At 49.1% G+C, this 20,786-nt stretch overlaps 1 protein-coding gene across 1 annotated transcript in view; it reads left to right on the top strand.

The window, feature by feature from the left end:
- The first annotated feature begins 11,199 nt into the window (after positions 1–11,199).
- Positions 11,200–20,786, top strand: part of LOC125621849 (uncharacterized) — a 28,740-nt gene continuing 19,153 nt past the window's right edge. The window contains 1 exon segment of the mRNA XM_075119394.1: positions 11,200–11,325. The gene's annotated coding sequence lies outside the window, so the exon portion shown is untranslated.

Here is a 20,786-nt window from a genome sequence, read left to right as displayed (position 1 = left end):
AATTAGCTCAACTTAATTTTGGTCGATCTACAGCTTCCGCAATAATTCAATGGGCTCTGGGTGTCTGTACTACCCTCCTTCTGCTGGTGGCGCACATCCTCACCAGGAACGCTTACACTAGCTGAAGTGGAGCATTGTGGGACACTGACAAGCACACAGGGCTCACAGCTGGAGCTCCCTGGCCACCCCCTGCACAGGCTTGATTTCACAGCAGGGAGCCTACCAGCAGTGAATTTTCCAGCTGCCTTCTGCTCAGAGCAGCAGTGGGGGACTCACAGCTGGAACTGTGAAACTGACAAGGATGTCTATTTCACTGCTGTGAAATTGAGCTCTGCACCAGCCTCAGAAGGTGGGGAGCCTCCAGTGCCTAGCTGACAGCTGGCTGGGGCAGCTGTGAACCCACCACAGGGTCAATTTCACAGCAGGGAACCTACCAGCGTGAAATTGACATTCTTGTAAATTTCAGAGCTCCAGCTGTGAGTCCCAGCTGTTGCTCTGAGCCAGAGACAGCCCTGAAACTGACAAGGATGGCAGCCACAGGAGGGGGTGTAAATAAGGCAGTGTCTATAGGGACACTGCATCACCCTAATTATAAAAGGGGAATCCCTCTAACTGCAGCCCTGGCTCTTCTCTGATGCCAGGGCAAGCTCTGGCCACTTACTGCAACTAATCCCTGTATCAATACAGCTCCATCTAACCCAATGAGCATATTGACAGAAGAAGAAGAATGGTTTAGCCCTGTGTTGGGCACAGCATGGCACAGAAACCAGCAGATTTTGTTCTGGATAGGTCAGGTTGGTTTGGTCCCAGGAGATCCAGAGGGACACTACCCCTGGACAAAAAGAGCCACCTTGTGTTAACAGAGAAAGCAGATAATGTGGCCTCTTTCCGATTAAAGGTGTTGTTGCAAAATAGTGGATATTTGGTTCTCGTAGGGACCTGAGTTCTTTTCCTAGCTCTCCTTGATGTGAATTTGTGCTGTGCTTGCGAAACAGCCCCTTCCTGTCTCTTCTCCACCAGCTACTCTGTACAAACCTGATTGGCTGGGGGAAGTGCCAGTCAAACACTATATCTAGTAGCTACTGGCTAAAGGGTGAGGAATGTGTGGGAGAGTAGAGCCGGTTGACTGTATGCTGTGCCAAATCTGTGTAACCCCCGCTAGAGATCCTGACCTGGCTCTGCTCCTGGCTTCGGTAACAGTGTCGCGCTGTTGTTAAGTGTGGTGCTTGTTCCAGGGACTAACTCTGGAGGGAGTATTGGTGGATAGGGCCTGGGAACCCCTCTTCCAACCCTTGGAATCCCCCACCTGACAGATGTCTAGTTATAGCTAACGTAACTGGGGCGGGGGGGAATGGGCAAATGCTACTTTATAGCTCCCCTAAAGTTGGGGTGGGAGGAATTGGTGAACCAGGGCTGTGATGCTCAGAGGAGCGTTAAGAGCATTGTGTAGAAGAAGTAGGATTAAAGTTCCTTACTCTGTAACTGAGTGCACCTTTCCCCTCTGCTACTGGGCAGAGTGTGAAGGAGTCTGTCTCCCTCAAACCAGGTGTATGCAATGTAGCTGTAGCTTTGTCAGTCCCAATTATCACCTGTGGGTGAACCCTTGTCACAAAGTGATCACTGTATGTCTGACCCAGGGGTAGTTAATAGGCAGACTGTAGGTCAAATCCAGACCACCAGATGCTTTAAAATGGATCCTGAAATCTTTTTATTTACTTTTTATCATTATTGCTGTTTTTGTTTTATTGTTTTCTCTGGAGTCTGGACCTTGACTATCCCTTGCTTGACCAAGAAATTTGGACCTTGACAAAAAATAATTGACTCCCCCAGGTGTCCTATCAGTCCTCCTCCTCAAAGGAAACCTGAACAAAACTACCAAAAGACAAGCCTGGGAGCTTAAATTCATTACTCTGCTAGACACTAAAAATCATGGACTGACCAGACACACTGGATTTATGGCTTATTACAACAGTCTGTAACCCACCAACTCCCCTTTTGTCCTATGAGGTGTTATAAGGCCACTCTACCTTCAATGGTCCCTTACAATATGGGTTAACTGCATATGCTAAATAATCTGTTCCAATTTGCATTTAGCTGTGAGATCCTCTCCCAGCCCTGAAGAAGAGTTCTGTGGAGCTCAAAAGCTTGTCTCTCTCTGTGTTTTCCCCGGAGAATTGTAATTAGAGGGGGTGTTTGAATTTCCAGGGGGGTGAGGGCCGAGGGGTGAGACCATGAGGGTGAAGATGGGCTGTACGTTTTCATGGGCAAGGCGATTCGGCGCTAACTCCCAGCCCCCCATTTTAAACATTATAAAATACCAGTAAACATCAGCGTTTGAATTTCTGATGATTTATTGGTGTTTAGAAATCTTCATTTGAAATTATGAGGTGGGCCAACATCTCCAAAATGAACGTGCTGACAGCAGTGTGCGGAAGTTTGTCTGTGTTCATACTTTTAAACCTATTATGCTTTTTTCAGACACAAATAGTTGATCACGTATATGCCTTTAAAGTGCGTATTAATGTGTCAATTTCAATTCAAATTTCCAACCAACGACTACATGGAATTTTTTTCCAACTAGAAAAGTTTTAAAACACCTAGATCTAGTTGGAAAACAACTAAATTGGCAACACTGCGCTAGTTGACCATGGTGCGGGTGGGGTGGGGTGGAGGGGAGGAAATCCCTGCTCTCGCCCCATCAGAACTTGGTCCAATAAGGGATATTACCTCACCCACCTTGTCTCTCAAACAAAGTGTGACATTTTTAACAACCCTACGGGACAGACCAACAGCAGGTGTGACACTTAGCAAGTCTGTCTTGGGATGCTACATTAGAAGTCCTGGTGCATCCCCCAGAGAAGAGGCCCCTATAGGCAGGCCTCAGCAGTGTTCCCTCTAATTTTTCCCATGCATGTGCAGAATGAATTTTGTTATGTGCACCAATATGGAGGTGATGTGTGACACTTCACCTCCATATTGGTGCACATATGGGGGGTGTGGGGCTGAGGGGTTCGGAGTGTAGGAGTGGGCTCAGGGCTGGGGCAGAGGGTTGGGGTGCGGGGGGGTGAGGGTTCTGTCTGGGAGTGCGGGCTCTGGGGTGGGGTCGGGGATGAGGGGCTTGGGGTGCAGGCTACGGCGGGAAGAGAAGACTCCCCCCAGCTCTCTCTCCCCACAGCAGCACCTGGGCTGGGGGGCTAAGGCGCCTCTCCCTGCTGCATCAGCTCTGGGACTGGAGCCACGAGATAGGTGCCTCTTCCCCTCCACAGCAGGTCAGAGGCTGGACTGGGTTGGGGCCAGGGGAGAGGCACCTCTCCCCTGGCCGCAGCAGGTCATAGAATCATAGAATATCAGGGTTGGAAGGGACCTCAGGAGGTCATCTAGTCCAACCTCCTGCTCAAAGCAGGACCAGTCCCCAACTAAATTATCCCAGCCATGGCTTTGTCAAGCCTGACCTTGAAAACCTCTAAGGAAGGGGATTCCACCACCTCCCTAGGTAACCCATTCCAGTGCTTCACCACCCTCCTAGTGAAAAAGTTTTTCCTAATATCCAACCTAAACCTCCCCCACTGCAACTTGAGACCATTACTCCTTGTTCTGTCATCTGGTACCACTGAGAACAGTCTAGATCCATCCTCTTTGGAACCCCCTTTCAGGTAGTTGAAAGCAGCTATCAAATCGCCCCTCATTCTTCTCTTCTGCAGACTAAACAATCCCAGTTCCTGCAGCCTTTCCTCATAAGTCATGTGCTTCAGTCCCCTAATAATTTTTGTTGCCCTCCATTGGACTCTTTCCAATTTTTCCACATCCTTCTTGTAGTGTGGGACCCAAACTGGACACAGTACTCCAGATGAGGCCTCACCAATGTCGAATAGAGGGCAATGATCACATCCCTCAATCTGCTGGCAGTGCCCCTACTTATACAGCCCAAAATGCCGTTAGCCTTCTTGGCAACAAGGGCATACTGTTGACTCATATCCAGGTTCTCGTCCACTGTAATGCCTAGGTCCTTTTCTGCAGAACTGCTGCCTAGCCATTCAATCCCTAGTCCGTAGCAGTGCATGGGATTCTTCTGTCCTACGTGCAGGACTCTGCACTTGTCCTTGTTGAACCTCATCAGATTTCTTTTGGCCCAATCCTCTAATTTGTCTAGGGTCCTCTGTATCCTATCCCTACCCTCCAGCGTATCTACCGCTCCTCCCAGTTTAGTGTCATCTGCAAACTTGCTGAGGGTGCAGTCCACGTCATCCTCCAGATCATTAATGAAGATATTGAACAAAACCTGCCCCAGGACCGACTCTTGGGGCACTCTGCTTGATACCGGCTGCCAACTAGACATGGAGCCATTGAGCACTACCTGTTGAGCCCGACGATCTAGCCAGTTTTATATCCACCGTATAGTCCGTTCATCCAGCCCATACTTCTTTAACTTGCTGGCAAGGCTGGGGCTGGGTTGAGGCCAGGGGAGGGGTGCCTCTTCCCTGGCTGTGTCAGGTCCGGGGCAGGGCTGGGTTGGGGCTGGGGGAGAGGCATCTCTCTACACCACAGCCCTGAGCGCCTGTGCGATGCTTAATAGGCTGCTGCACGGCCGTGCGGCCGCGCAGCTTAGAGGGAACTTAGGGCAGGAGTCCCCTTAACTATCCGTGATCCCCTTTAACAAACACCCCTCCCCCAGTCAGTAACTCCAGGTCTCTGCTACACTCACAGCTTGGCTCCATCCTTTACCCAGCTCCCTGATACAGGGGAGAGGCCCTTTCACATCAGGGAAGCGTAGGGTGACCAGGTGTTCGGTTTTTGACCAGTTGAAAAGGGATCCTGGCGGCTCCGGTCAGCATCGTTGACTGGGTCGTTGACTGTCCAGTTGGTGGCACCGCACAACAGGGCTGGCAGGCTCCCTGCTAGCTTCCACGCTGCATGGCTCCCAGGAAGCAGCAGCATGTCCCTGCTCCAGCTCCTATTCGTAGGGGCAGCCAGGGGGCTCCGGACACTGCCCCAGCCCCAAGTGCCGCTCCCGCAGCTCCCATTGGCCAGGAACCATGGCCAATGGGAGCTGTGGGGGCGGTGCCTGTGGACAGGGCAGTGCGTAGAGCCGCTTGGCCACTCCTCCACTTAGGAGCCGGATGTGCTGCTGCTTCTGGGAGCTGCTTGAGGTAAGCGCCGCCTGGAGCCTTCACCCCAACCCCTTCCTGGGCCCCAACCCTCTGCCCCAGCCCTGATCCCCCTCCCGCCCTCCAAACCCCTCAATCCCAGCTCCTGCACCTCAAATCTATTATCCCTGGCCCCACCTTGGAGCCCACACCCTCAGCTGGAGCCCTCACCCCCCAAGCCAGCACAGTGAAAATGAGAGAGCATAGAGAGAGAATGAGCCAGGGAGTCTGAAATCCCTTCACCCATGCAGAGGCGAGGTCTACTAGAGCAGGGCTGATGCACTTTTGGGATGAACATACCCTTTGGATCCTATAGTAGACCTGTGCTGGCCTAGAGCCGGGGATAGGACCCAGGAGTTCTGAACACCCAGCCCCCCTTCTTTAACCACTCCACTCTACCTCACTCCCCTCCCAAAGCCAGGGATAGAAACCACAAGTCCTGACTCCCAGTATACAGCACAGGTATCCGTATTGTGACTTAAACCCTAGCTTTGGGCAGAGAGGGAGGATGGTTTGGTGTTGAGGTTACAGGTAAGGGGAATATAAATCAGGACTCCTGAATTCTATCACAGCTTGGGGAGGGGAGTCTAATGGGTTAGAGCAGGGGGGTTTGGGAGACAGGACTCCTGGGTTCTAATCCTGGTTTGGGGAATGGAGTGTGGGGTAGTGGATTGGAGATGGGGGGAGGCTGGAAGCCCAGATTCCTGGGTTCTAGCTCTTGGGTGGGAGTGGAGTCTAGTAGGGTAGAGCAAGGGAGCTGGGATTTAGAAACTATTCTATTCCCATCCCTTAAAGCAGCTTGAAAGGCTGTGTAAGGGGGAGGGGGAATTGCTTTGGGAGGGGAAGAGAGAGATTCCAGTTTCAGTCTTTCTGAGATGTCATTAAACCGTTTGGACCTAGGGTGCCTGTCTAAGAGCTGGTGGAAATCAAACACTCACCTTCCTAGTTCCCCAGTTGCAGGTTGCACCTCTGTGTGTGTGTTTCACAGCTCAACCTGAAAGGGAATGGGAGACCTCAGGAGTCTTCTGATGCTGGAATAACAGCCAGGGAGCAGTCACTGGAGGATTATTTATCCCGAGAGAACCAACCCCACTGGGCTCGGTGATAAGGAGGAGGAGATAAGGTCCAGACTGCAGGGGAGCCCAGAGCAGGGGTCGGTGACCGTCGGTGACCGGGAAAACAGAGATAAACAACTGGTGGCTTGCAGAAAGAGAAGATCTGTGGTAACTGGTGGGCAAGTAGCTCTGAAGTGGGGTATGGCAGCTGGTTAACAGCCACTGCTACTCAGGGCTCCCTAATGCAGCCACCTCTGTGGTGGGGCACAGCAGCTTTTAAAATCCCACAGCAATACAGAGTTGTTATCAGAGGGCTCTGTGTATTGCTAAGGGAGGGGAGGCTGCTTGCTTTCTCTCTCTGCTCAGTGGCTGAGCTTCCTGGGTCCGATGCTGCTCACTCAGTGAATAAGGGGATCATCTAAACACGAAATCTGGGCAAAAACAGCTCAATGCTAGCATTTTAAATTATGGTCCACACATTAGTTGTGTCTTGAGGGTTGGTTCCTTCTCTTCTGTATCAAGCCTTTGGCTGGAATACAAGCTTAGACCTAACTGGCAAAATTCCCTATTGCCTGGGCTGATAGATAAATGAACTGCTGCCTGCCAGATTGGTAGAGTCCACATGGGAATGGTCTGATATATTGATCTTATTCAGCTAATAATTAATGGTTGATTCATGTTATTATGAATCATTCTGTTATTAACTGGACTTCTTTATTATTCTCTTGTTAATGTGCTTATTTCCTCTTCAACTTAGCTTTATTTTGTTCACTTAATACATTATATAAAGTTGAAACACTGTGTTGACACATGTTACTTCCCCAATGATCTGAAGCACTAAGAGGCCTGGGGTTAGTTCTATACCACCTTGAAGTGGTCTGTTATATTCTAGTCTATAGTTCTCAAAAGGGAAATACATCTGTAGGAAATTGAGCCGCTTGGAGGGTCTTAGAAACCTGCTGGGACTTCTTTAATCCTGGACTGATTGACATGGGTCCCACTGAGTGTATATCTGTGGAAATTGCCCCATCTCTGTCTCTCTTTTCCAGGGAATAATCAGTGGCTTTATTCCAGGGTGGACTGATTGAAATGGGCCACCTTGTTTACACTGGCCTAATTAAAACAACAGAAGTGATTTCCACTCCTTCTTGTCAACTGTTGAGAATTGCCTACTTCCAACTTAAATTGAATTGGCTCGTTAGCACTGCCCCCCCCCACTTGGTAAGGCAACTCCCATCTTTTCATATGCTGTGTATTTATACCTCCCTACTGTATGTTCCACTCCATGCATCTGATGAAGTGGGTTTTAGGCCACCAAAGGTGGCCCAAATAAATTTGTTAGTCTCTAAAGTGCCACAAGGACTCCTCGTTGTTTTTGCTAATTAAAATAAAAGTAATTGAAATCACTGAAACCTTGATTTTACTGATCAGTTTTAATCTCACTTTGCATTTTAACTTTTTAGTTATTGTCCTAAAGAAAGGTTGATTTTCATTGGTTGGTACCCATTAAAACCTGTTGATACATTATTAAATGTAGTCTTTATATTAAATTTAGTACTTGTTTTTGCTAACTGGCAGGTTACACTATATCTATACACATTTATTTGAGCAATTAGTTAACATACATTTAGATTCTTTGTACTTTTTTCTTGTGTTAGAAAATGGAGAATGAAGCATTTCTTATTTACTAGATGATTAATATTTTACTCGTGATTTGTGTCCAGCTGTATTTGGCTGGAAACTGGAATTCAGTTACAACTGCACAAAACCAGCACTTTTTTATGAGTTAAATAAAACTACCTTCAACGTGATGGGTACATGAGGAGGGGAAAAAAGTTTTAATGCAAGAACTGCTTTGTTTAATAAGTCAGTTGTTTATCAAAAGAAGTGTGACCAGTAGGTAGGGAACTGAACTGATTGTTTCTGGTCACTCTGCCCTTCAAGATTTCAGAACTAGTAGATCTCACCCTGTGACACCTCATTTGTATTCATAGATTGGAAGAGGGGACAAAAAGTTTTCTTGCTTTTTCAACTCCTAATCATTTTCTTAACATTGAATGAACTAATGTCCCTAGCCTCTGTTTGCCAGAAGCTGGGAATGGGCAACAGGAGATGGATCAAGTGATGATTACCTGTTGTGTTCATTCCCTGTGCGGCACCTGTCAGAAGACAGGATACTGGGCTAGATGGCCACTGTCAGAAGACAGGATACTGGGCTAGATGGACCTTTGGTCTGACCCAGTATGGCCACTCTTATGTTCTTAATCATTGAACTGAACTAGTTGAATAAACTAAAAGGAAGAAAATGTTCTCTCTGCACCTGCCAAAGAAGTGTCAAAATCTGGTTTAGCACTTCAACAAATGCTGGTTAAGGTGCATAATCAATTATGGAGCAGGGCCGGGGGCAGAGGCGGGTCAAGCACGCACTGGCGCCAGCAGAAGTCGCCGCCTATGTGGGGAGCAACAGCTGGCACAGGGCAAACCAAGAGCTTGGCAGTTGTCATGTGGGGATATTGCCCCTCTTGTTGGCATAGGGCAGCCACCATATTCACACCACTAATGACCCCTCATAGAGTCCATCTGTCAGGAGCTTTAGGGATTCTTTGGGGGTGAAAGTGGTGATGGGAATGGAAGGGGTTAATACAGCAGGATTGCTGTAAAGGACAACAATATTTAGACACCCTGAACACTGATTAAGGGGATCAGGAATGCAGTCACGCACACAGCAGCCCCCTGGAGGGATGACTCTCCCATCCTGCCTCCATCTGGGGCAAAATACAGCCAGTCAGGCTCTGGCCAACTGCCCCATTAGTAGCTGGGATACACCATGCCCCCAAATGGGGGGAGGCTCCTGGCTTTGATGTTTGTTACATGCAGAACAACTCACTTTAAGCAGCAATCATGCCATGTTAATTAAAACTAGTGGAGAAATCATTTAATTTTCAGATGTGAGGGGGAAACTTGATAATTAAAGAGCTTCATTCCCCATTAATGGGAAAATTTCTCAAGGCAGTGATTTCCCTCCAATGATTAAGGTAGTGGTCCCCAAAGATTGCACCCCCCTTACCCCTATCCGGAGCTGGGGCTGGGATCAATGATGTGGCTAGGGAAGGGGGGTAACAGGGGTAAGGGGGGCCGAGGCTGGGGCTGCAGTTGGGAGTAGATCTGGGGCTGGGAACAAGGCCGGGACTGGAGCCACAGCCAGGGGCCAAGGCTGAAGACAGGGATGGGAGCAAAGCTCCTCCAAGGCTGGGGACGGGGTCAGGCACCGTGACAGGAGCTGGGGACAAGGCTGGGGATGGGGAGGAGCAGGGTGGTGCTCCCTCCCTGCCCTCCACATGGGGGCTGGCCCAGGTCCTGCCGCACCCCCTGAAGGTTCCTTCATGCACCCTTGGGGAGTGCTCCCCACAGTTTGGGGGCCTCTGGATTAGGGGGTTTATATTGTTCAATAATTAGAGAAAAAAATTGGTGAATGTTGGAGGGGTATATCTATTTTATATCAATAAGGAAAAATCCTAGATTTCAATAACCATGTTTGATTATAGATAAAAATCAAAACTGGTGAGATTTATCAGAATATTCAATAACTAAAGGGAATAGCTGCAAAATCTAAGATTTAATATTTACTTAATGTGTATGGAAAGGACCAAAACCTGCGGGGATTTTATATCAACATAATATACATGATAACAGTTTTCAAGTACATAAAAGGATGTCACTAGGATGAGGGAGAAGACCCCTGCCTGGGATGATTTAGTTGGGGGTAAGTCCTGCTTTGAGCAGAGGGTTGAACTAGATGACCTCCTGAGGGCTCTTCCAACCCTAATCTTCTGATTCTATGAATTGTTCGCCTTAACCTCTGCAGATAGGACAAGAAGCAATGGGTTAAATTGCAGCAAGGGAGGTTTAGGTTGGACATTAGGAAAAACTTCCTAACTGTCAGGGTGGTAAAGCACTGGAATAAATTGCTAGGGAGGTTGTGGAATCTCCATCACTGGAGATTTTTAAGAGCAGGTAAGACAAACACCTGTGAGGGATGGGCTAGATCAGGAGTCAGCAACCTTTCAGAAGTGGTGTGCCGAGTCTTCATTTATTCACTCTAATTTAAGGTTTCGAGTGCCAGTAATACATTTTAACATTTTTAGAAGGTCTCTTTCTATAAGTCTGTGATATATAACTAAACTATTGTTGTATGTAAAGTAAATAAGGTTTTTTAAATGTTTAAGAAGCTTCATTTAAAATTAAATTAAAATGCAGAGCCCCCCCCAGATGACCTCTGGAGGTCCCTTCCAGTCCTATGATTCTATTATTAGATATTTAGAGAGATAAATAAGTAATTTTGCCAATATATTAATAATCGATAAGTAGAAAGAGACCAGCATCTAAGGGGATTTTGTGTAAAATTCCAGTAAGTGAGAAAAGGGAAAAATCTGACTGGTATTACAGCTGTGCTTGATTACTGGTGAGAAAAAGGCTAAGACTGGGAGAGTTAGATCTCCATGTTCAGTAATTCTACAGAAGAGCAGCACTTTGGGGAGGATTTACAGCGATATTCCCTACAGGAACTAGAACATAGAACAAAAAATGAACATGATTAAGGTTGCTCAAACATTCACAGCTGGGCTAGAATCAAGAGGGTGGGGACAGTGTGAATTCTGCCCCTTTGTGTATGTGCGTTAGGATGTGGTAACGCCCTGTTATAGCCCTGGGGTGGCAGGATATTAGAGAGACAACTGGGGGAGGTAATAGATTTTCCTGGACCAGCTTCTGGCGGTGAGGGAGACAAGCTTTCCAGCTATGCAGAGCTCTTCCGGTCCTTTCCCTCTCCCTCTCCATCCTGTTTTTCAGCCCTTCCCGCAGAGGGCGAAGGGAGGGGAGGCTGTTGTTGCTCTCTGTCTTTCTTCAGGATATCGGGGTTGAGCTTCCTGGGTCAGCAGCATCTTCTGCTGCTTTCATTGTGAGCGGAGAGCCCGGGCTGAGCCGCTGCTGCTCCCCAGCGGGGTCTGTGCGGGGCAGACCTGCATTATCCGCCCCCCCCCCCCGGGGGACTTTCTCCGGTGCCTGGAAACAGTCCCTGGGGCAGCCCTGGGCTCTGCCGACACCAGCCCCTGAGCCGGAGCCTGCAGGTGAGGGGAGAGACCCGGGGGAAGGGCCGGGGCCGGGCAGGAAAGTGGCTCCGCACCAGCTCTGCTGCTGGGCGGGGGCTGCGAGCCTCAGAGCTGCTGCCCTCCCTGACACCCCCCGCCCCCCAGTTTCGTGTGTGTCAGAAACTGCCTCCCACCAGAATCTGCGACTTCGCGGTCGCTGAGCAGGCGGGAGCGGTTCCCACACGCGCTCTGCGGCCCGGCCCTGCCCTCAGAATCGGCTCCCCGCAATGAGCGGGGCAAAAGGCGGCCGTGGAAGGGGCGTGTGTGCGAAGGAGAGGGGCAGAGTGCAGGAGCTGTGCTGCTAGATAGGTTGGGGCCAGGGGAATGGTCCTTAGAGTGACCATACCTCCCGTTTTGGCCGGGACAGTCCCTCTTTTAAGCCCTGTCTCGGCTGCCCCAACTTTTTTGGGAAAAGTGGGCTTTGGTCCCATGTGTCTTGGCGACTTGATGAGTTGGAAAGAGCAAACAGGACAAATGGCCACTGTAGTCAAAAAAGGGGGGTGCAGAGGAACATGGGGGGGAGTGGCCGTGCCAGCCCCATGCAGGGGGAAGGCAGCGGGGGGGGGGGGGGGGAGGCAGGACTTGCATGAGCAGTGCTATCAGCCTCCGCCTGGCGTAGGGGATCAGGCAGGGCTTGGGCAAGTAGCACGGGGGGGGGGGGCGCCTCGGGTGCAGCTTGGGCCAGCCCCATGTGGGGGGAGGGGCTCAGGCATGCACCTTGGGCCAGTCCCGCAGTGGGGAGCCGGGGGGGTTAGGCCAGCCCCACGCATTGTCCCATTTTGCCTTTGGGAAGTATGGTCACCCTAATTGTGTAGTTGGACGTCCTTGTGCAACTTAAAATTATTCATTAATCCCAGAAAATCACAATTGACGCAAGTAGCGAAGCAGCCATGTCTCAGTCTGTTGTAAAACCTATTTCCTGAGATATTCTGAATGTTTATTTTACACGTGTTATTTCAAATATTTGTTCTTCTTAATTTTCCTCTAGCACAAGTTTCTTCTTTGCTATCGTGTGATTTCCAGGCTGTCAGATTTTCGAGGTTGCTATAAAACACCTTCCTTTTCATTTGATCCACCAAGGAGGATGGCCTTTCTCAAATGTTATTTTTGCTTCTCTCTCGAGCACCTTAGGGACTGTCTACACTGGAAAGTTTGACCAATTATACTGGTGTAGTTATTCTGATTTAACCCCACCCAACCCCATGTGGACATTATTCTACCAAAATCAGAGTGCCTTTTTCCCGTTTAGATTCAGCCCCTTCCGAAATGATATAAACTAAACCAAGGGCACTCTTTTATACTGGAGTAAGTGTCCACATGAGGAGTTATATTAGTGTAACTATGGGTATGGCTACACTTGCAGATGTAGAGTGCTTTGAGTTAAACCAGCCTTCGGAGAGCGCAGTAGGGAAAGAGCTGCAGTCTGTCCACACTGACTGCTTCAAGCGCAGTAGCATGGCCACGTTTGCGGCACTTGCAGCGGCATTGGGAGCGGTGCATTATGGGCAGCTATCACAGCATGCAAGTGACTACAATGTGCTTTTCAAATGAGCGGGGTTGGGGTGGAGTGTGACAGGGAGTGTGTTGTGTGTATGTGGGGGAGAGAGAGAGTGGGTTTTTGGGTGGCTGAGAGCATGTCAGCATGCTGTCTTGTAAGTTCAGGAGACACACCCTCCCCCCCCCCCCCCCCCAGCCTCTCTGTCTCACGCACACCATTCCACACTAATGGTTGCTTTGTCTCGGAGCAGATAAGCAGCTGGCTGCCAGAAACGGAGCTTTCAAAGGGCATTTCTGCATTCCTGCAGCGAAACAAAAACAATGACAAGAGTGGCCACTTGACTTAAGGGGATTATGGGACGTTTCTGGAGGCCGATCAGAGCGCAGTAACGCAACACTCGTTCACACTGACGCCCGGGCTTTGTAGCCAAGGCGCAGCAAATGTTATTCCACTCGCCGAGGTGGAGCACCAGGAGCGCTCTAGCTGCGGAGTCAGAGAGCTCTACGTGCCTTGCCAGTGTGGACGGGGAGTGAGCTAGGGCACCCAGGGCTGCTTTAATGCACACTAACTCGCAAGTGTAGCCAAGCCCTGAAGGTTTAAACGCACACATTAGTTTATACTGGTCTATCTTTCCTGTATAGACAAGCCCATATAACTTTTAGTCTAGTGTCTTTTGTAATAAATATGTCCATAATTAAATAGAGGTATATAAATATTACATGTTGCTCATAATCAAAGACTTACTTTTCATATATTTGGAAAATTCTAGCTAAGATGTTTATAGCACCAAAGTATCTGAGCACCTCTCATTAAGTATATATCCTCACATCATCTGGCAGAGAAAAGCTATTATCCCCATTGTACAGAGGGAAAACAGAGACACACAGAGATGAAGGGCATAAGAACATAAGAATGGTCCTACTGGGTCAGACCAAGGGTCCATCTAGCCTGATATCCTGTCTTCCGACAGTGGTCAGTGCCAGTGCCCTAGAGGGAATGAACAGAACAGGTAATCGTCAAGTGATCCATCCCCTGTCGCCCGTTCCCAGCTTCTGGCAAACAGAGGCTAGGGACACCATTCCTGCCCATCCTGGCTAATAGCCATTGATGGATCTATCCTCCATGAATGTATCTAGTTCTTTTTTGAACCCTGTTATAGTCTTGGCCTTCACAACATCCCCTAGCAAAGAGTTCCACAGGTTGACTGTGTGTTGTGTGAAGAAATTCTTCCTTTTGTTTGTTTTAAACCTGCTGCCTAGTAATTTAATTTGGTGACCTCTAGTTCTTGCGTTATGAGAAACAGTAAATAACACTTCCTTATTTACTTTCTCCACACCAGTCATGATTTTATAGACCTCAATCATATCCCCCCTTAGCCGTCTCTTTTCCAAGCTGAAAAGTCCCAGTCTTATTAATCTCTCCTCATACGGAAGCCCTTCCACACTCCTAATAATTTTTGTTGCCCTTTTCTGAACCTTTTCCAATTCCAATATAGCTCTTTTGAGATGGGGGCGACCCCATCTGCATGCAGTATTCAAGATGTGGGCGTAGCATGGACTTATATAGAGGCAACATGATATTTTCTGTCCTATTATCTATCCCTTTCTTAATTATTCCCAGCATTCTGTTTGCTTTTTTGACTGCTGCTGCACATTGAGTGGATGTTTTCAGAGAACTATTCACAATGCCCTGGTCTACACTAGGACTTTAGGTCGAATTTAGCAGCGTTAAATCGATGTAAACCTGCACCTGTCCACACAATGAAGCCCTTTATTTCGACTTAAAGGGCTCTTAAAATCGATTTCCTTACTCCATCCCTGACAAGTGGATTAGTGCTTAAATCGACCTTGCCGGCTCGAATTTGGGGTACTGTGGACACAATTCAATGGTATTGGCCTCCAGGGGCTATCCCAGAGTGCTCCATTGTGACCGCTCTGGACAGCACTCTCAACTCAGATGCACTGGCCCGGTAGACAGGAAAAGAACCGCGAACTTTTAAATCTCATTTCCTGTTTGGCCAGCGTGGCAAGCTGCAGGTGACCATGCAGAGCTCATCAGCACAGGTGACCATGATGGAGTCCCAGAATCGCAAAAGAGCTCCAGCATGGACCGAACGGGAGGTACGGGATCTGATCGCTGTTTGGGGAGAGGAATCCGTGCTATCAGAACTCCGTTCCAGTTTTTGAAATGCCAAAACCTTTGTCAAAATCTCCCGGGGCATGAAGGACAGAGGCCATAACAGGGACCAGAAGCAGTGCCGCGTGAAACTGAAGGAGCTGAGGCAAGCCAATCCAGAAAACCAGAGAGGCGAACGGCCGCTGGGGGTCAGAGCCCCAAACATGCCGCTTCTATGATGAGCTGCATGCCATTTTAGGGGGTTCAGCCACCACTACCCCAGCCGTGTTGTTTGACTCCTTCAATGGAGATGGAGGCAATACGGAAGTAGGTTTTGGGGACGAAGAAGATGATGATGAGGAGGTTGTAGATAGCTCACAGCAAGCAAGCGGAGAAACCGGTTTTCCCGACAGCCAGGAACTGTTTCTCACCCTAGACCTGGAGCCAGTACCCCCCGAACCCACCCAAGGCTGCCTCCTGGACTCAGCAGGCGGAGAAGGGACCTCTGGTGAGTGTACCTTTTAAAATGCTATACATGGTTTAAAAGCAAGCATGTGAAAGGATTACTTTGCCCTGGCATTCGCGGTTCTCCTAGATGTACTCCTAAAGCCTTTGCAAAAGGTTTCTGGGGAGGGCAGCCTTATTGCGTCCTTCATGGTAGGACACTTTACCACTCCAGGCCAGTAACACGTACTCGGGAATCATTGTAGAACAAAGCATTGCAGTGTATGTTTGCTGGCATTCAAACAACATCCGTTCTTTATCTCTCTGTGTTATCCTCAGGAGAGTGAGATATCATTCATGGTCACCTGGTTGAAATAGAGTGCTTTTCTTCAGGGGACACTCAGAGAAGCCCATTCCTGCTGGGCTGTTTGCCTGTGGCTAAACAGAAATGTTCCCCGCTGTTAGCCACAGGGAGGGGGGAAGGTTGAGGGGGTAGCCACGCGGTGGGGGGAGGCAAAATGCGACCTTGTAACGAAAGCACATGTGCTATGTATGTAATGTTAACAGCAAGGTTTACCCTGAAAGAGTGTAGCCACTGTTTTATAAAATGTGTCTTTTTAAATACTGCTGTTCCTTTTTTTTTATCCACCAGCTGCATGTGTTTCAATGATCACAGGATCTTCTCCTTCCCAGAGGCTAGTGAAGCTTAGAAAGAAAAAAAAACGCACTTGCGATGAAATGTTCTCCGAGCTCATGCTGTCCTCCCACACTGACAGAGCACAGACGAATGCGTGGAGATAAATAATGTCAGAGTGCAGAAAAACACAAAATGTCCGGGAGGAGAGGTGGCGGGCTGAAGAGAGTAAGTGGCGGGCTGAAGATAGGGCTGAAGCTCAAATGTGGCGGCAGCGTGATGAGAGGAGGCAGGATTCAATGCTGAGGCTGCTGGAGGACCAAACCAGTATGCTCCAGTGCATGGTTGAGCTGCAGCAAAGGCAGCTGGAGCACAGACTGCCACTACAGCCCCTGTGTAACCAACCACCCTCCTCCCCAAGTTCCATAGCCTCCACACCCAGACGCCCGAGAATGCGGTGCGGGGGCCTCCGGCCAACCAGCCACTCCACCACAGAGGATTGCCCAAAAAAAAGAAGGCTGTCATTCAATAAATTTTAAAGTTGTAAACTTTTAAAGTGCTGTGCTTAAAGTGCTGTGTGGCATTTTCCTTCCCTCCTCCACTACCCCTCCTGGGCTACCTTGGTAGTCATCCCCCTCTTTGTGTGATGAATGAATAAAGAATGCATGAATGTGAAGCAACAATGACTTTATTGCCTCTGCAAGCGGTGATTGAAGGGAGGAGGGGCGGGTGGTTAGCTTACAGGGAAGTAGAGTGAACCAAGGGGCGGGGGGGTTCATCAAGGAGAAACAAACAGAACTTTCACACCGTAGCCTGGCCAGTCATGAAACTGTTTTCAAAGCTTCTCTGATGCGTACCGTGCCCTCCTGTGCTCTTCTAACCGCCCTGGTGTCTGGCTGCGCGTAACCAGCAGCCAGGCGATTTGCCTCAACCTCCCACCCCGCCATAAACGTCTCCCCCTTACTCTCACAGATATTGTGGAGCACACAGCAAGCAGTAATAACAGTGGGAATATTGGTTTCGCTGAGGTCTAAGCGAGTCAGTAAACTGCGCCAGCGCGCCTTTAAACGTCCAAATGCACATTCTACCACCATTCTGCACTTGCTCAGCCTGTAGTTGAACTCCTGACTACTGTCCAGGCTGCCTGTGTACGGCTTCATGAGCCATGGCATTAAGGGGTAGGCTGGGTCCCCAAGGATACATATAGGCATTTCAACATCCCCAACAGTTATTTTCTGGTCTGGGAATAAAGTCCCTTCCTGCAGCTTTTGAAACAGACCAGAGTTCCTGAAGATGTGAGCGTCATGTACCTTTCCCGGCCATCCCACGTTGATGTTGGTGAAACGTCCCTTGTGATCCACCAGAGCTTGCAGCACTATTGAAAAGTACCCCTTGCGGTTTATGTACTCGGCAGCTTGGTGCTCCGGTGCCAAGATAGGGATATGGGTTCCGTCTATAGCCCCACCACAGTTAGGGAATCCCATTGCAGCAAAGCCATCCACTATGACCTGCACATTTCCCAGGGTCACTACCCTTGATATCAGCAGATCTTTGATTGCGTGGGCTACTTGCATCACAGCAGCCCCCACAGTAGATTTGCCCACTCCAAATTGATTCCCAACTGACCGGTAGCTGTCTGGCGTTGCAAGCTTCCACAGGGCTATCGCCACTCACTTCTCAACTGTGAGGGCTGCTCTCATCTTGGTATTCATGCGCCTCAGGGCAGGGGAAAGCAAGTCACAAAGTTCCATGAAAGTGCCCTTACGCATGTGAAAGTTTCACAGCCACTGGGAATCGTCCCAGACCTGCAACGCTCTGTGGTCCCACCAGCCTGTGCTTGTTTCCTGAGCCCAGAATCGGCGTTCCACAGCATGAACCTGCCCCATTAGCACCATGATGCATGCATTGTCAGGGCCCATGCTTTCAGAGAAATCTGTGTCCATGTCCTGATCACTCACGTGACTGCGCTGACGTCGCCTCCTCGCCCGGTATCGCTTTGCCAGGTTCCAGTGCTGCATATACTGCTGGATAATGCGTGTGGTGTTTAATGTGCTCCTAATTGCCAAAGTGAGCTGAGCGGCCTCCATGCTTGCCTTGGAATGGCGTCCGCACAGAAAAAAGGCGCGGAATGATTGTCTGCCGTTACTCTGACGGAGGGAGGGGCGACTGATGACACGGCTTACAGGGTTGGCTTCAGGGAGCTAAAATCAAAAAAGGGGGTGTCTTTACATCAAGGAGTATTTCAGGCAGGACTTCACGGAGGGTTCCAATAAGAAATGGTGCACCTAAGTTATTGTTCTTATTGGAACAAGGAGGTTAGCCTGGCCTCTGATTGATACATGGCTAGATTTACCTCGCTGCACCTTCTCTGTGAGTGACTGCAGTGTGACCTAGGGGAATGAGTCCCCAAGACGGGGAAGGGGGGGAAGCAAATGAGTACAAAACAAATCTGGTCTAGTTCTTGTTTTGATCCATTCCATCTATCTTTTACATCTTTGGCTGGCAGCAGACGGTGCAGAAGGACTGCATGCCATCCACATCTCATGGCTGCTCTGCAGAAGATGGTACAGTACGACTGCTAGCCATCCTCATCTCTTGCCTGCCTGGCAGAAGATGGTACAATATGACTGCTAGCAATCCTCATCTCTTGCCTGCCCGGGAGAAGATGGTACAGTATGACTGCTAGCAATCCGTATCACCTGCCTGCTCACCATTAGACAGTTCAATAGGACTGACTGCAGGACTAAAGAGAATGACCTGGTCAAGTCACTCCAAATTTAGTCCCTGCACCCATGTCTGTCCAGGTGCTCCCAGCCGACGTGGCCAGGAGCACCTCGGACATGACGATGACGGCTACGAGTTGTACTGTACCTATGTATAGAATCATAGAATCATAGAATATCAGGGTTGGAAGGGACCTCAGGAGGTCATCTAGTCCAACCTCCTGCTCAAAAGCAGGACCCATACCCAATTAAATCATCCCAGCCAGGGCTTTGTCAAGCCTGACCTTAAAAACTTCTAAGGAAGGAGATTCCACCACCTCCCTAGGCAACGCATTCCAGTGTTTCACCACCCTGCTAGTGAAAAAGTTTTTCCTAATATCCAACCTAAACCTCCCCCACTGCAACTTGAGACCATTACTCCTTGTCCTGTCCTCTTCCACCACTGAGAATAGTCTAGAACCATCCTCTCTGGAACTACACTTGACACTGGCTGCCAACTAGACATGGAGCCATTGATCACTACCCGTTGAGCCCGACAATCTAGCCAACTTTCTACCTACCTTATAGTGCATTCATCTAGCCCATACTTCCTTAACTTGCTGACAAGAATACTGTGGGAGACCGTGTCAAAAGCTTTGCTAAAGTCAAGATACAATACATCCACTGCTTTCCCTTCATCCACAGAACCAGTAATCTCATCATAGAAGGCGATTAGATTAGTCAGGCATGACCTTCCCTTGGTGAATCCATGCTGACTGTTCCTGATCACTTTCCTCTCATGTCAGTGCTTCAGGATTGATTCTTTGAGGACCTGCTCCATGATTTTTCTGGGGACTGAAGTGAGGCTGACTGGCCTGTAGTTCCCAGGATCCTCCTTCTTCCCTTTTTTAAAGATTGGCACTACATTAGCCTTTTTCCAGTCATCCGGGACTTCCCCCGTTCGCCACGAGTTTTCAAAGATAATGGCCAATAGCTCTGCAATCACAGCCGCCAGTCCGCCAGTCCCTTTAGCACTCTCGGATGCAACTCATCCGGCCCCATGGACTTGTGCATGTCCAGTTTTTCTAAATAGTCCCGAACCACCTCTTTCTCCACAGAGGGCTGGCCATATATTCCCCATGCTGTGATGCCCAGCGCAGCAGTCTCGGAGCTGACCTTGTTCGTGAAGACAGAGGCAAAAAAAGCATTGAGTACATTAGCTTTTTCCACATCCTCTGTCACTAGGTTGCCTCCCTCATTCAGTAAGGGGCCCACACTTTCCTTGGCTTTCTTCTTGTTGCCAACATACCTGAAGAAACCCTTCTTGTTACTCTTAACATCTCTTGCTAGCTGCAGCTCCAGGTGCGATTTGGCCCTCCTAATTTCATTCCTACATGCCCGAGCAATATATTTATACTCTTCCCTGGTCATATGTCCAACCTTCCACTTCTTGTAAGCTTCTTTTTTATGCTTAAGATCTGCTAGGATTTCACCGTTAAGCCAAGCTGGTCGCCTGCCATACTTACTATTCTGCTTACCGTCTGCTGCCACAAGGCAAGGGGTTGCTGCTACTGTGTAGAAAAGCCATCCCGCGTCTGCCAGCACCCAGGAGACATAGGGTGACGGTTACCTGAGCGGGCTCTATGCTTGCCGTGGTATGGCGTCTGCACAGGTAACTCAGGAAAAAAGGCGCGAAACGATTGTCTGCCCTTGCTTTCACGGAGGGAGCGAGGGAGGGAACGGGTTCTGACGATATGTACCCAGAACCACCTGCGACAATGTTTTAGCCCCATGAGGCATTGGGATCTCAACCCAGAATTCCAATGGGCAGCGGAGACTGCGGGAACTGTGGGATAGCTATCCACAGTGCAAAGCTCCAGAAGTCGACTCTAGCCTCGGTACTGTGGAAGCACTCCGCCGAGTTAATGCACTTAATGCACTTAGAGCATTTTCTGTGGGGACACACACACTCGAATATATAAAACCAATTTCCAAAAAACCGACTTCTATAAATTCGACCTTATTCCGTAGTGTAGACATACCCAAT

This window comes from Caretta caretta, chromosome 14 (assembly GCF_965140235.1).
Source record: "Caretta caretta isolate rCarCar2 chromosome 14, rCarCar1.hap1, whole genome shotgun sequence".
Lineage (NCBI taxonomy): Eukaryota > Metazoa > Chordata > Testudines > Cheloniidae > Caretta > Caretta caretta.
The sequence above is the reverse complement of the archived record's forward strand: the minus strand, read 5'-3'. Positions and strand labels throughout refer to the sequence as shown.